This window comes from Carcharhinus amblyrhynchos, chromosome 4 (genome assembly GCF_965287045.1).
Source record: "Carcharhinus amblyrhynchos chromosome 4, sCarAmb.v2.hapA, whole genome shotgun sequence".
NCBI lineage: Eukaryota > Metazoa > Chordata > Chondrichthyes > Carcharhiniformes > Carcharhinidae > Carcharhinus > Carcharhinus amblyrhynchos.
The window spans coordinates 37,883,418-37,898,552 of record NC_137327.1 but is presented as its reverse complement, the minus strand read 5'-3'; positions in this window follow the sequence as shown (position 1 = coordinate 37,898,552).

Here is a 15,135-nt window from a genome sequence, read left to right as displayed (position 1 = left end):
ATACTGGGTAGTTCCAGATCTGCGTGAGAATATTTCCAGTGGAAACCACCAGTCGAAGTTGCTCAGTGCAGATTGTAATGTTTCATTCTGAGCACACAGCCACAAGTAACAACCACTTTCTAGGAGTTTAGCAATGCAGACGTAAAAACAGCAGATGTTGGAAACATGTCTGGCACGTCTGTGGAAAAAAACCCAAGCTACATGGTGTGAATTTGTCATCCTGTTGGAGAGGGTCTCCACTTCTCAAACATGGCAGTGTAGGCCTGAATCCAGAAGATCCACCTCCAAACTTGGCCTCCACCACTTTTGCAGGTGTGGGATAGCACTTTGGACATGATTCTTTCACAGGGGCAGCTGCATATATAAAACTGCAGTTGCCACTAGTCAGATCTGATCTTCACAAGGAAGGAGTTGGACACACGACTTGTGCGCTTTAGACCCATCAGGAATAAAGCTAAAGATTGTGGAGCTCTTTGGGGCGATAAGGTCCTTCTTTGGATAGGTCAAGGAATCCTCTTTGGAAAACACTATAAAGTTGCAGCAACTGCTACACAAATTCAACCGCACACGTCTGGTTTCGAACCAAACAAGTAGGAGTATTGGTCTGCTGGACCTGAAGTGCAAATTGCTTTGTCCCTGTTGACTCAGTCAACATCCTTGGGGTTATCTTGACCAGAAACTCAACTGGACTTGCCACATGAACAGAATGATTACAAGAGCAAGTCAGAGGCTAGGGACACTGTGGTGAGTAATTCACCTCCTGATTCCCGAAAGCCTATTCACCATCTACAAGGCATAAGTGATTGAATACTCCCCACTTGGCTGGATGGGTACAGCTGCAACAACACTCAAGAAGCTGGACACTATCCAGGACAAAGCAGCCTGTTTGATTGGCACCACATCCACAAGCATCCATTCCCTCCTCCACCAACTCTCAGTGGCAGCAATGTGTACTATCTCCAAAAGATGCGCTGATGCAATTCACCAACGATCCTTAGACAGAATCTTCCAAAACTACAACTGCTATTAACTACAACCACATATTGTGCCAAAGAAGAGACAACATGGGGATGGCACCTTCATACATGACACCTTCACGTAGAGCCAGTAAACATGACTAAAGTGAGAGCAGACAGAAGGTGCCCAGGCCAGCCTAGAAATAGAACAGCAAATGCCGGGCAGGAGCAGGACAACCAAATATTACCCTGAGATAAAAGTGCACTGACCTCAGAAATCATATCTCAATATGACTGATATCCAAGGAAGAAGGCAGCTTAGGTTAAGCTGAGAAGTTCTCACTGATATATGCGACATGGCACAACAACCATCCTGAAACACAGTCCATCGACTGCGAAGGTTACCATGACTCTGAATGTTTATGTGTCAGGCTTTTTCCAGGGTCCAACAGCAGGCCTATCAGAATGTTACAGTCAGTTGTACACAGCAGTTATTGTTGTTCTGTTTGCTTGTGTGAGGGAGCATATCAATTTCCCAGTTGATGTGGTGTTTCAGGCACTCAGACTATTAGCAGGCATCCCTCAGATGCAGGAGGTTATCAACTGTGCAAGCGTCACCTTAAGAGCTCCAGATCATCAACCAGACACCTCCATTAACTTAAAAGTCCTTCTATTTCCTCAATGTGCAGACGTTTTGTGTTCACAGCCAGATTTGTTTTGCATGTCTGTACAAGGTTGCCTGGTAGTGGCCATAAATCATTCATATTGAGGATCTCGCAACTCTCTCGGCTTTTTCAGCTACCTACATCAGTCTGTGAATGATTTCTGGGAGATACTCCTGAAGAAAGTGGTTATGACTCCCTTTCTATGGCCTCAAACTAAGCCCGACTGGAACAGTATAACAACTGTTGTGTGGTGACCCAGAAGCTGTTGGCATTCCCAAAATGCTTTTCAGATACCTTGACCATTCAGGTAAAGCTTTGCAATTTTCCCCTACAAGAGTGTCCTGAATAGTAGTGACGTGTCGCATGCTGCCCAATATTACACGGTAGCACAGTGGTTAGCACCGCTGCTTCACAGCGCCAGGGACCTGAGTTCAATTCCCAGTTTGGGTCACTGTCTTTGTGGAGTTTGCACATTCACTCCATGTCTGCATGGGTTTCCTCCGGGTGCTCCAGTTTCCTCCCATGTTCTGAAAGACATGCTGGTTAGCTACATTGATCTGAACGGTGGCAACTAGGGGAATTTCACAGTAACTTCATTGCAGTGTTGATGTAAGCTTTACTTGTAATAAACTTTATTACTTTACACAATGGAGGAGTCTGCAACCGAAAGGGAAAAAATTATCCTATTCTACAAATCAGATGCAAAAAGCTGTTTTTGGTTGCTGCCTCTGGACAAACAATCTAGTCGGCTGACAACTTTTCAAATGCCATTTGGTCATGATGCTTGAATACATTAGCACACTTCTACATCAGGGTCAGAATTTTACACTCCCCCCACCCACTCCCCGACATCCGATGGATTCTGAGGTGGAGGCGTATAAAATTGCATGAATGGGATTCCCTCTGGGATCCTACCCACCCCTACCCAAAGGCAAACACAATTTTATGGTGAGGCAGGCAGGGCCTCGGACAGAAAGCCCGCCCATGTCCCTATTAGGGGTCTTAAATGGCCTCTTAAAGGCCTTTTCTCACCGAGCCTCAATTTTTAGACTGGTAGGCGCAGGGTGTCAAACAGAAAAAGTCTTCGCCCTCAATCTCAGGCAGGAAGGGTGAGAGGTATCTCAAGGCACCTTCAGATTTAGGGTGCCCTCCCATCAGAAACCTGGGAGCTGCATCTCTCCTTCCCACTCCCCCACTGCAGGCCTAACACCCAACACCATGCTTGCAGCTCCCAGGGTAACCCCTACCATCCCTGCTGGCCCCCTAGCACTTACCTGTAGTGCGATCCTGGGACCTTGGCTCTGGCACCAGCACTGCAGTACAACTTCTGCCCACTGCAACACCATGCCTGATGAAGGAGCTGATGAGGGAACAGTGCTCCAAAAGCTTGTGATTTCAAATAAACCTGCTGTATTATAACTTGATGTTGTATAATCTCCCACCTTGCTCACACTAAGCCTGGAGTGGCTGGAGAGCCATCAGCCAACCTGCAAGATGGGACCTCCATCCGAGGGGGACAGAAGTCCCATCAGCTACTAATTAACACTCAACTGGGCGTAAAGTGGCAGTGATTCTGTCAGAATTGGCAGGGATGTGTTCTCCAACAAATGCTCAGAGTAGTGGGCGCTGAGGACTAACCATCGTGCAAATTCAGGCACAGAAATATTCCAGAGAATGATGTTTCAGATCCGAGACAGCATAGAAGAAGCAATATGCAATCTGGATGTCAAACCTATACACAGTTCCTCCAAGGGAAGAACACGACCATAGAGTGAAAGTCGCTCTCAAACTTCTGCAGGAAGCAGGTTCAGCGCTGAACAAGGAATATGAGTTTGCAAAGCCAATTATTAAAATCTGAAGACACGTCATGCGATCTTCTGGACTAACATCCAACATACAGAAACCAACAAGATTAGAGAGTTTCCACAACCCAGGAATATTACTGAGTGGCAAATATCTTGGGGTATTTAACCAAGTAGGCAAGTTTCTCCTAAACTTGGCAGAAAGCAGTGAGCTTTTGAGACAGCTGGTGAGACAGGATTAGCAGTGGTGCTGGAATGTTGACCAGCCAAACGCTCCTGTCATGATCAGCAATCTTCTGATTTCACCTGATATCCTTGTGCACAACAATCCAGATCTGCTGATCATAGCAGCAGCAGATACATTGTCTACAGGAATGGCCTCAATTGTCGGAATACATACAGGTGGATTTCTTCGGGTAAGCATTCTCCAAGGCAGCCTTCAAGATGCACGACAACGCAAAATTGCTGAGCAGGAACTTATAGCCAAGTTCCACACACATGAGGATGGCCTCAAGTGGGATCTTGGGTTCATGTCACACTATCTGTGAATTGATTCTTAAATTGTTTTACATGTGCAGTGAATAGCCAACACTAGAATGAACCACAATGATCCTCCACACTTCCATCGGGGACATGGGAGCACATGGGAATGGACTTGTTTGAGTTTAAAGGCAAATTGGTTGATGGTTCTGTGGTTGATAATTGCTCCAGTTGGATTGTACTGGACAACATCACAGTAGAGGCACTCATTCAATCACTGAGGAAAATCTTTGGCACCTTGAACATAGTAGTGTCAGATAATGGTCCATAGCTTGCTAACGAATTATTCCACAACTTTGTGAATGATGGGCACATTGCTAGCCCACCTCAGTTTCCTCAAGCAAATAGAGAAGCTGAAAAGGAATGAAGATGTTAACTTTGCTCTTCTTAGTTACAGAACATCATCACCGCAAAGCTATCAGAGTTGTTAACATAAAGTCAGTTAAGAACACAACTTCCAGCTATGCAACAGAAATTACAACCATATATTACCTCAGATAATCATGAGAGAATGAATAAGCATGAGGAGCAACAGAGACACACACAGGCTCGTAACTGCAACTTCAGGCACAGAGTTGAAGACTTAAAACTTCTACAATCCCAGGGACGGAGTAAGGTACAAGACCAACAAAAAGAAGGCATAATAATAGAAAGAGCTCCACAACCAAGATCTGAAAAGATTGAGATGCACAAGAGAAATGTAAGAGAAGTTTTGTTTAAATTATTCATTCCTTGAATGTGGGCATCACTGGACCAGCACTTACTGCTCATCCTTAATCATAAATGAACCAACTGGCTTGCTAGGCCATTTCAAAGACATTGTTGTGTATCTGGAGTCATCTGTAGGCCAGGCCAGGTAAGGGTGGTAGATTTCCTTCCCAGAAAGACATCAGTGAACCAGATGGGTTTTACAACAATTGTTTCGTTAGACTTTCTTTATTGAATTCAAATTTCATCATTTGCTGTGGTGGGATTCGAACCCCAGTGCCCAGATATTACGGGGGCAGGGGGGGTGGTGGTCTTTAGATTACTAGTCTAGTGACAATACCACTACATCATTGCTGCCCCCTTTTCTGTCTTTACATCCCTGAAAATGAAGTCAATAGAGATTTGGACTTGCTATTCTGATCCAGGTGAAAATTAGGAACAAGAAACAAAACAAACCCCTACAACCATCCAGGAGAAGGACAACTGATGTCAAATGAAGAGAGAGTGCAGATAGCCTGAAACCTCAGAATGAGATCAGAGAAATTGGTCAAGCCACCTCAGAGGCCAACCCTGTGACCTCTGAGATTTGGTGGGGAGATGAAGAAGGATGTATCTGGTTGAGGTAAAGGTTGGAAGATGGTGTAGAGTAAAGGGTTAGCATCAGAAGAACATGATGCTCATGTAACTACTGATGTAGCTATAAAGTAATGTCATGCGACCAAATAACATCTTTATGGGGGTTGGAGAAGTCTTACCTCATGTACATAGAGCTGTAAAACATTAATAATGGTTTTTACGTACAACAGTTGTCAGTAGCTTTCTTAGAAAAATAGTTAGACCCTAAAGAAACCTGTCTCGACCCTGAATACAAGACAAAACAATGACCTCCACCATTACCACCATGTTCCTAAATGCCTTCATTACCTGCTCTGGGTGATTATTCACCATTGATAGCCTGTTGGCAGGCACCTTAGCTATCCCCATAAATGTCTGCTTGACATTCCCAATCATCCATGACCTCGTGGACCGAGTCCTGGCCACCTCCATGGTGATCTGGGCCCTCATAAAGTATAAACAAAAACATGAAGTTATGTTAGCCTGATATATGGGCTAACATAACCCCAGGCAGGGGTGTCTTCATTGTGCCTGTACATCATCATGCTCATTCATATCTGGACTCTGTGCAGCAGTAAGAGCAGCTCAGACATTGAGCTGAAGCAGACATATATGTTGGGTCTCACTCTTTATCTGCAGCATGCAGATGTGAACCTTCACTTCACTTGAACTCTCTGCATGTGACGAGCACCTCACTTTGCCGGAATGCAGCAGACTGTGGAGTCTTTTTCAGCATTATATCCATGACTGTCTATATTTGCAGCATCACTAACCACTGATGAAATCTCTGACCAATTGGTCATGGGAGGATTGTGCCAGCCAACAGAGTAGAAGATGTCTCTTCTTCTCTGCTCCTTCTCCAGCAGAATCTGGAGGTCCTGGTTGCCAAACCAGCGCAATGAACATCCCATTCCTTCCACACTCTCAGCTCAGTGTAGCATTCAGACAATACAAATTAAAAATGAATAAGGTTATAATGTATACAGCTTACAACCCTTCCGACACATTTGTATGCATTCATGCACAAACTATTTTCTCAATCTCATCAATAAATGCTGTTGAGGGGGTAGGGATGGAATTGGCTTTGTATTAATACAATGTGCCATCAATTTTTCTGCTGTCATTCCCAGATACTTTACTGGATTACTACCACTGAGTCACACTGTTGTGCCCTACCAGTGTGTAGCTGTGAAGAATCTGGTCCAGAGTCAATTGAGTGGGTGCATCCTGATAGATGGGTGGCAAAAGTGCAGGTGAATGGGCAAAGGACTGGCAATTGTAGATTGCATCAGACGTCCCCTGAGGGAAAATAGCAAACTATATTGATGCAGATTATCTTTAGTAGCTAGTGGGGCCAAGATGCTACCATCTCCTTGGCTGTGTCACACCATGCCTCCCTATGTTTTAAATATTTCAGTGTACTCCTTCTGTATAATGGAAAAAACAGCAGCAACAATAATTTACTTTTCTGATGGAAAGCCCATGATGGGCCATCTGTTCCAAGATCAGCAACAAATTGGACAACACTTAGAGAGTTTGTACTCACCTGACTGCTCAGTGATATCTCCCTAAGGTGCAGTAATAACAGCATAGACTTCCTGCTCACAAATGAACCATCTGACTGGTACACCTTTTAAACCTGACTGAGTCGCCCAACCCACACTGGACCTATTTCCACCTCACTGCTTCTGGAGCCAAGTCCCATTACGTCCTGTCCCCAGGTACCCAAAATAAGAACATCTTGGACACAGATTTCCCAGTCAGACATGTGGAGCCAGCAATTTTCAGATCCAGGAGTGAAACTTCATGCCAATGTTTCATGAATGTAACTTTCATCAGAAGTGACTCCCTATTATCTTTTTTAAATTCATTTGTGGGACATTAGGTGGATTGGCCATGCTAAATGGCCCCTTAGTGTCAGGGGCACTGGCTAGGGTAAATGCATGGGGTTACAGGGATAGGGCCTGGGTGGGATTGTGGTCAATGCAGACTCAATGAGCCAAATGACCTCCTTCTGCACTGTAGGATTCTATGATTCTATGATTCTATGATTCCACATGGGCATTGCTGGCTGGCCAGCATTTATTGCCCTTTCCTAGTTATCTGAGGGATGTTGAGAGTCAGCCACATTACTGTGGCTCTGGAGTCATATGTCGGCCAGACCATGTAAGGACAGCAGATTTCCTACCCTAAAGGACATTAGTGAACCAGAAGGAATTGTCTTAGTAATGTACTACCAGTAACGCTTGAAGCTAACCTTCTCTTTTCTGACATCAAAATTTTGAAAGGCAATTGAGGTGCCTGATAGCATATAATCAGAATCAGTATTTCCTCATACAATGTATGTGACTTTATCGCTTTATATTTGATTGGTTTTAAATTTGCTGGTTTTAGTAGATGCACCAGAAATAGATCGCCTGATTATTTAAATAAAAGCAAATTACTGCGGGTTCTGGAATCTGAAACCAAAAGAGAAAATGTTGGAAAATCTCAGCAGGTCTGGCAGCATCTGTAAGGAGAGAAAAGAGCTGACGTTTCAAGTCCAGGTGATCCTTTGTCACAAAGGTTCATGGAACATTATAAAACATGACTTGTTTTCAGACACTGCCCCTTTTCAGGTAGCTGGATTGGATGTATTCTACCTCTACTGACTCCAGAGCAAAAGAACTTCTTTTGTTATGAAGCCACCTTGAAATAATGAAAAACAATATATAATTCAAGCTCCTTCTTCCTTTACCTGTTGCTCTACATCCATTCCTAGTTGTTCATTCTAGATAGAATTACTCATGTCTCCTCCACCTTGCCATAATGGCTTTGCATCCATACTATTAATAATTTGGTTAAACGAGAAAAATACATTTTGTATCTAATAATTAATAGACAGCATGTGTGATTGAACCTTTTGAAATTGTAGTATAAAAATCATAGAACACAGAAATAAATTTACCAATCAAACAATCTGAGTTAAACCAACATTTTAACCAGTCCATTATAGTTGGGAAAATTTTATTTTGCTTTTGGTAAGGATACCAAGGTCAAATGGCCAAATCAGCTGACCTACCATTAACTCCATGTGAACTCCTACTGCCTGCTTTTCATAAGTTGGCACAGCCTTTACAGAGGGACTGAATGGCCCCAGTTAGTTCACAACATTCCTTCATCAGATATATCACAGTAACAGTGTCTGTAACTCAAAGTGCCAAACACTTTAGGGCATTTTATCTTTAGAAGACAGCTTTATAAATGCAACATTATTATTTATCATTGTTTTAGGAAGGAATAAGGGGTAAGACAAACTTGTTACTGAGGTCGATAATGACTGAAATAGCAATAAAGGAAACGTAAGATCAGATGAAAAACTGACTGTTGATGCTGCGCTATTCTGAAAATGTTGAAACTCAGTGATGGTGATCTATAAAAAGATTTCAAGTTGGGAGTATGTTACACATATTATGTTGTATTTCTTCCTCTTGTGTTGAACTGTCATTGAAAATCACTCCCAACAGAAGCAAATACGAACTTTGAGAAGATAGTTCATCTATTTGTGATATAAATATTTTTTACTGGTGTGGAATATTTACATTTAGTAACTTTGGAATTGCTTACGTTACTTTAAGTAGCTGGTTTGTAATTAATTTATCAACATATATTTATTGGCACAAAATTCAACAAAATAACTTATTTGTTAGTGATGGACATTAGCCCATTGCTGTACAATGTAATTTTTCAGGTGAAATCATTAGACCAAATTGTTTGAGGCAGTAGCTTTTTATTGCCATTTTTCAATGTTGATTATATGGACTTACAATCAATACGGATGTTTTTAAAAGTAAAAGGAGTATTCTAAAGACATGAATGCTTTCATTTATAGTAATGCTTTACATGTGGCTTACATTTGGTAATTTGTTCTGTTACATGATTCAATACATATAAAATGTAAATTCAATTCATTTACTTTGGAATTGATGATCTGTCGCCATTAACTAATGTTTGTAATGAATTCTGTTACATTAGTAAATAGACGTGCCTGATTAATCATTAAACCATACATGCCCTTTACCTCCCTGCACTTGGTGAATAACAGTGTAGCATTGGCAGCGGGGCCAAGTATCATATATGCACGAGGTCAATATGAACTGTCATCGTAATTCTGTGTACAGGTCAAACTTTAGTATCGTGAAAATTGTGCAACAGCTTAATGTGCCAAAACTTGTGAAACATTTTATCATAGTTTTGGTTGTCAGCTCATCACATGGTGTGTAGTTACTTGTTATAAATGTTACAGCCACAAGGCAGTAACACTGAATATCTATAAATATCCGCAGAGGTGAAGAAAATGCTTTAAGCAATTATGTCTGCAAATGTTGGTGGCTGCATTCATGTGTATATCTTTTGTGGCTCTATTTGCCATCTGTTCATTTCTATTGCATGGTCTTCAGTTGCAGAGGAGTCTTTTGCTGATTATACTCCTAAGCAAAAACCTGAATATGAGAAATGGTATTTAATAGAAATAAATACTGGTAGAAGTTTATTGGTTACAGTAGAACTATGATGTTAAGGCTTTTGAATGTACTTCATATTCTTTCCTCTCTGTCGCTCTCTCTCTCTCTCTCTGATTGCTCTTTATTATCACACAGTCAGAAATACCTAGGTATCTCACTTCCTATTATGGACCTGTGCCAAAGCACCTTGATGAACCACTTGGCAACTCGCTTCTAAAATAGTGCCAATTTGCATTACTTCAAGTCAGATTCATTTTTCGTTCACTGTTAATTGAAGAGGAGATGGTGAATTTGCTGGGCTTAGATACATTGCCACATGGGCTAGTGACCTGACTTGTGAAAAACCTGACTGATCAGGATCTTGCAACATCCTTCTAACCACAAGTTGGCATTCACTTATGGAATACTGATAGATGCCTTCGCACAAACACTAATTAAATGTAGCCTTGTTGGAGATTCTTTTTCTTGACTGCCCTATTTGCACATTTAAGACAGAATGTTAAAAATAGTGATTCCAGCAGTCTGGCAGCATTGTGGCAACAGCTGAGTTCGCAGTCTGATTGAAGGTTGCTGGTTTGAGATATACGGTTGCCTGACAGGTGGATTTTAGCTTGCTTTTCAGTTTGGTCAATTCTCAATGAAGCCTTAAGAGGAGCACCTTTAATATGCATCCAACCTCAGGAAGGAAACTTGAAATGGCGACCACATCTTGCTTGGGGAAAAAAAAACACTGATTCCGGAGCAACGTTGGTCATGATCTTGGAGGTGTCAGCAGAGCCTGGACCAGGCTGAAGGAGGCAGTGCAGAGGTGAGAGATCCTCGTGAGGAATGAAGGGAAAAAAAACAGTGACTTTACATAGATTGAAGATCACTAGCGTGGTTCATAAATGATTAATATAGCTGCAGGGTTTTCATTAACTTTTACATTAGGAAGAAAAATGACCAAAGGCAGGATAACTGGCAATTTTAACGTGGGGAAGCAATCTTCCTCGAGAAACTCCTGTTATCGGTGGAGCTCTTCTATAATACAAGACTTTTGCTGGAGCAATGAACTATTAGTTTAATCTAATCTTCCTTTGATGTGCTAACTCTTTGACAGATACTCATAAAATGTTCCTGTAATTGTTTTATTTAGTCTTAGTTGCAGAAATAGGGCACAGCAAATATTACAAGGGTGCAGGCTGAGGATGCTCGCAAAAGGAATGAAAACTATAATAACCTGCAGATTTTAAAATATTCTCTATTTTCCAGCTGCTTGCATCATTAGGTCAAACAGTGCTGTTTTATTTGAGTGAACCTTTTAACGATGAAGTCAGGAAAGTATATTTAAAGTGCAACATTGTAAAGTTATGGGAAAAGACTACACATCAAATCTGAAAAAGAAGAAACCTCTTCTTGTAGCAAGACAACTCTCACCAATGGATGAAAGAATAAATGTATTGCACTATTGAATGTCATTATTGTCGGAGTTTGGACAATCTTTCTCACATTGTTTAAAGGAGTGACTTTGAAATTATAGGGTTAGGATACAGTCTTTCAAATACTTGTGAGCATAGGAAATGACGTCTCAGGAATTCTTATGTTGCTTTATTCAGCTAATCATGAAAATTAATTAGGAAAAGATAGTGATATTAGACTTTCATTCCATGCATGCATAATTCATATTAATCGATTGAACTGTTTCAAAAACACCTTTGAAAGAAAAATGATCCCATTAGAGTGGATTTAATCCAAATCAGAGCTGAGGAAGCACAGCATTTCAAAACCTCACCAAAGTCTTGTTAATTGTCATAAGCATTTTAAATTGATTATTCCTACATTAACATGCGACATTTCATTTGTCAGTGCTGGATTCGGAAACAAATGTCTTTAATGGAAAAGCTGGGGGGGACTGCATTGAACACATGTATTGTCCCATTATAGCAAATGAGTAGCTTGAGGGACACTCAGTGAGCACTCAATTATTGTATAGTGGGAAAAATATCCTTTAAATGTCATTTTATTACATGTAAAAAGTTAGGAATATTATTGTGCCTATGCTAATTAAGTCAATTAGAAACAATTGATTGAAAACAACTTGTTGTTTAAATGCCTATTTTCCTAATGCCACTTTATGTAGGAACAACAGTTGCAAATAAAGAAGCTTCAAAATTGCTGTATAATCCAGGTTATACATCGCCCTTGTGTATAAATGACACACCAATTTCTATGATTAAAAGTCTCTGGAAGTTGAATTGGTACATGAGTCACTGTGTAGAAACATGAAGATATGAGTCATGCACCAGATGTTACAGGAGTAGTTTATGGAAAAACAATGTTGTGTATCGAGTTCTACTCTACTGAGGTAACTTTTATAGCATTTTAGATTTTTCAGTCCATTAGAAAAGAGATTACATTGACATGATTTTAAATTGAGGAAGGAATTTTGAAAACATTTTAAATTCATAATGATTCCATTAATACAAGTAGTTCAACAACAACCAAAACTATAATTACATTCCTGTCACTGGCCTATTGGGGCAGCTCAATGGTTAGTACTGCTGCCTCGCAGAGCCAAGGACCACAGTTCGATTCCTGGTTTCGGTCACTCTTTGTGTGGAGACTGCACGCTTTCCCTGTGTCTGTGTTGGTTCCCTCCAGGTGTCCTGGTTTCCTCCCACTGCTGTTTTTTGGTAAGATGTTGGCCAAAGTCAACATAGTTTTACAAATGGGATATCATGTATGATAAATGTTTTAGCTTTTTTTTTGAGGATGAAACTATTAAGTAGATAAAAAGGAACCAGTAAATGTATACTTAGATTTTCAAAAGGTATTTGATAACTTGTCACACAATATGCAAATAAGAGCTCATGGAGTTGAGGGTAATATGAATAGAGGATTGTTTAATGGACGCAAAGCAAAGTGTAGAGAAAAAAGTGGGGCATTTACAAGTTGGCAGGGTGTGACCAGGGAATGACCAGGGGCCTCAGCTATTTACAATCCACATTAATGACTTAGATGAAGAGATAGAGGGTAATGTTTATTGATGATGTAAAGGTAGATGGGAATGCAAACTTTGTGGAGAACAGAGTATGCTGCAGAAAAGTGAGGGAGAAGTCTCACAGTGAGACAAAAAACTGCAGTTTATGTGTGGTGTGTAAGCTACCAGGCAGAATGCTGGAGAGAATATGGTCTCTGGTTAAAGAGATGCATCCTGTGGTAATATAAAGAGTCTGGAATGTTCAACCTGGTGTGAGAGAGGGACTTGGGACTTTTTGGGAATTGTTGGAACAGACCTTACTGCCGGTAGGATGTTTAGGATTTTTCCTGAAACTGAGAAGAGCACTTTTTGATGATCACTTAAGCAGGGAGAAGTGAACACTTTGGAAACCAAGGGTGATGTTGGACTGCTTCCTGTAAGATCTGCAAGGACTTTGTTATAACTGGGCCATAGGGTTTTTGGTCACGTTAGAAGTTAAAGGAAGAATATTGTTTCTATATTTAGTGTATTAGTTGCCTACTAATTCATGTTTAATTAGGATCATCCTCCATCAATTCCAGCATGACACTACCACCAAACACATCTTCCCTTCACTTCCCCTGTCAGCATTTTGCAGGACTATTCCCTCTGGGATACCCTAGTCCACTCCTCTATCACAGCCAGCATCTCACCCCTTTCGCATGCAATTGCGGAAGGTGCAATGCTTGCCCCTTCATCTCCTTCCTGCTCTCTGCCCAAGGGCCTAGCTACTCTTTTCATGAGCAACTCCTTCAATTTGGTCTATTATATTTGCTGCTCCCAATGCAATCTACTGTACATTAGAGAGATTAAATGTAGACTGGTCACCGCTTTGCAGAACACAGAGAAGGACTTGGTGGATGGTGAGCCTGGGAAAGGATGTGTAGATAGTTTGAGTCATGTTGAGATCAAAAAGAAGGCGGTATTGGGGTTCTTGAGAAACATTAAGGTAGACAAGTCCCCAGAGATTTGATGGGTACCCCAGAATACTGAGAGAGACAAGGGAGGAAATTGCTGGGGCCTTGAGAGAAATCTTTGTATCCTCGTTGACTACAGGGGAGGTCCCAGAGACTTGGGCAATAGCCAATGTTTTGTTACTTTGTTTACAAACGGTAGCAAGAATAATCCAGGTAATTACAGGCCACTGAGCCTTACGTCAGTGGTAAGGAAATTATTGGAGAGGATTCTTCGAGACAGAATTTACTCCTATTTGGAAATAAGTGGATGTATTAGCGAGAAGCAACATGGTTTTGTCAAGGCGAGATCATGTCTCAAAAACTTGATCAAGTTTTTCGAGGAAGTGACGAAGATGATTGGTAAGGGTATAGCAGTGGATGTTGTCTACATGGACTTCAGTAAGGCCTTTGACAAGGTCTCTCATGGTAGACTGGTGCAGAAGGTGAAGTCGCGTGGGATCAGCGGTGAGCTGGCAAGGTGGATAGAAAACTGACTCGGTCAAAGAAGACAGAGGGTAGCAGTGGAAGGGTGAAGGGTGTGTTTCTGAATGGAGGGCTGTGACAAGTGGTGTTCCTCAGGGATCAGAGCTGGAACCTTTGCTATTTGTAATACATAAAATAGTTTGAGGAAAATGTAACTGGTTTGATTCGTAAGTTTGCTGATGACACAAAGATTGGTGGACTTGTGGATAGTGATGAGGACCATCAGAGCATACAGCAGGATGTAGGTGGTTGGAGACTTGGGGGGAGAGATGGCAGATGGAGTTTGGCCTGGAAAAATATGAGGTAATGCATTTTGGAAGGTCTAATGCAGAAGGAAACATACAGAAAAAGGCCTTACAGTATATAGTAAAGAACCCTTAAGAGTATTGATAGAAAGAGGGAGCTGGGTGTACAGGTACACAGGTCACTGAAAGTGGCAACACAGATGGAGAAGGTAGTCAAGAAGGCACACGACATGCTTGCCTTCATCAGTCAGTGCATTGAGTTTAAAAATTGACAAGTCATGTTGCAGATTTATAGAACCTTTGTTGGGCCACACTTGGAATATAGTGTTCAATTCTGATCGCCACACTACCAAAAGGATGTGGAGGCTTTGGAGAGGGTACAGAAAAGATTTATCAGGATGTTGCCTAGTATGGAGGGTATTAGCTATGAGGAGAAGTTTGAGAAACTTGATTTGTTCTCACTGGAACGACAGAGGTTGAGGGGCAATCTGTAGAAGTCTACAAGATCATGAGGGGCATGGACAGAGTGAACAGTCAGAAGCTGTTTCCCAGGATGGAAGAATCAATTACTAGGAGGCATAGGTTTAAGGTGCGAGGGGCAGTTTAAGGAAGATGTACACGACAAGTTTTTTACACAAATGGTGGTGGATGCTTGGAACTCGCAG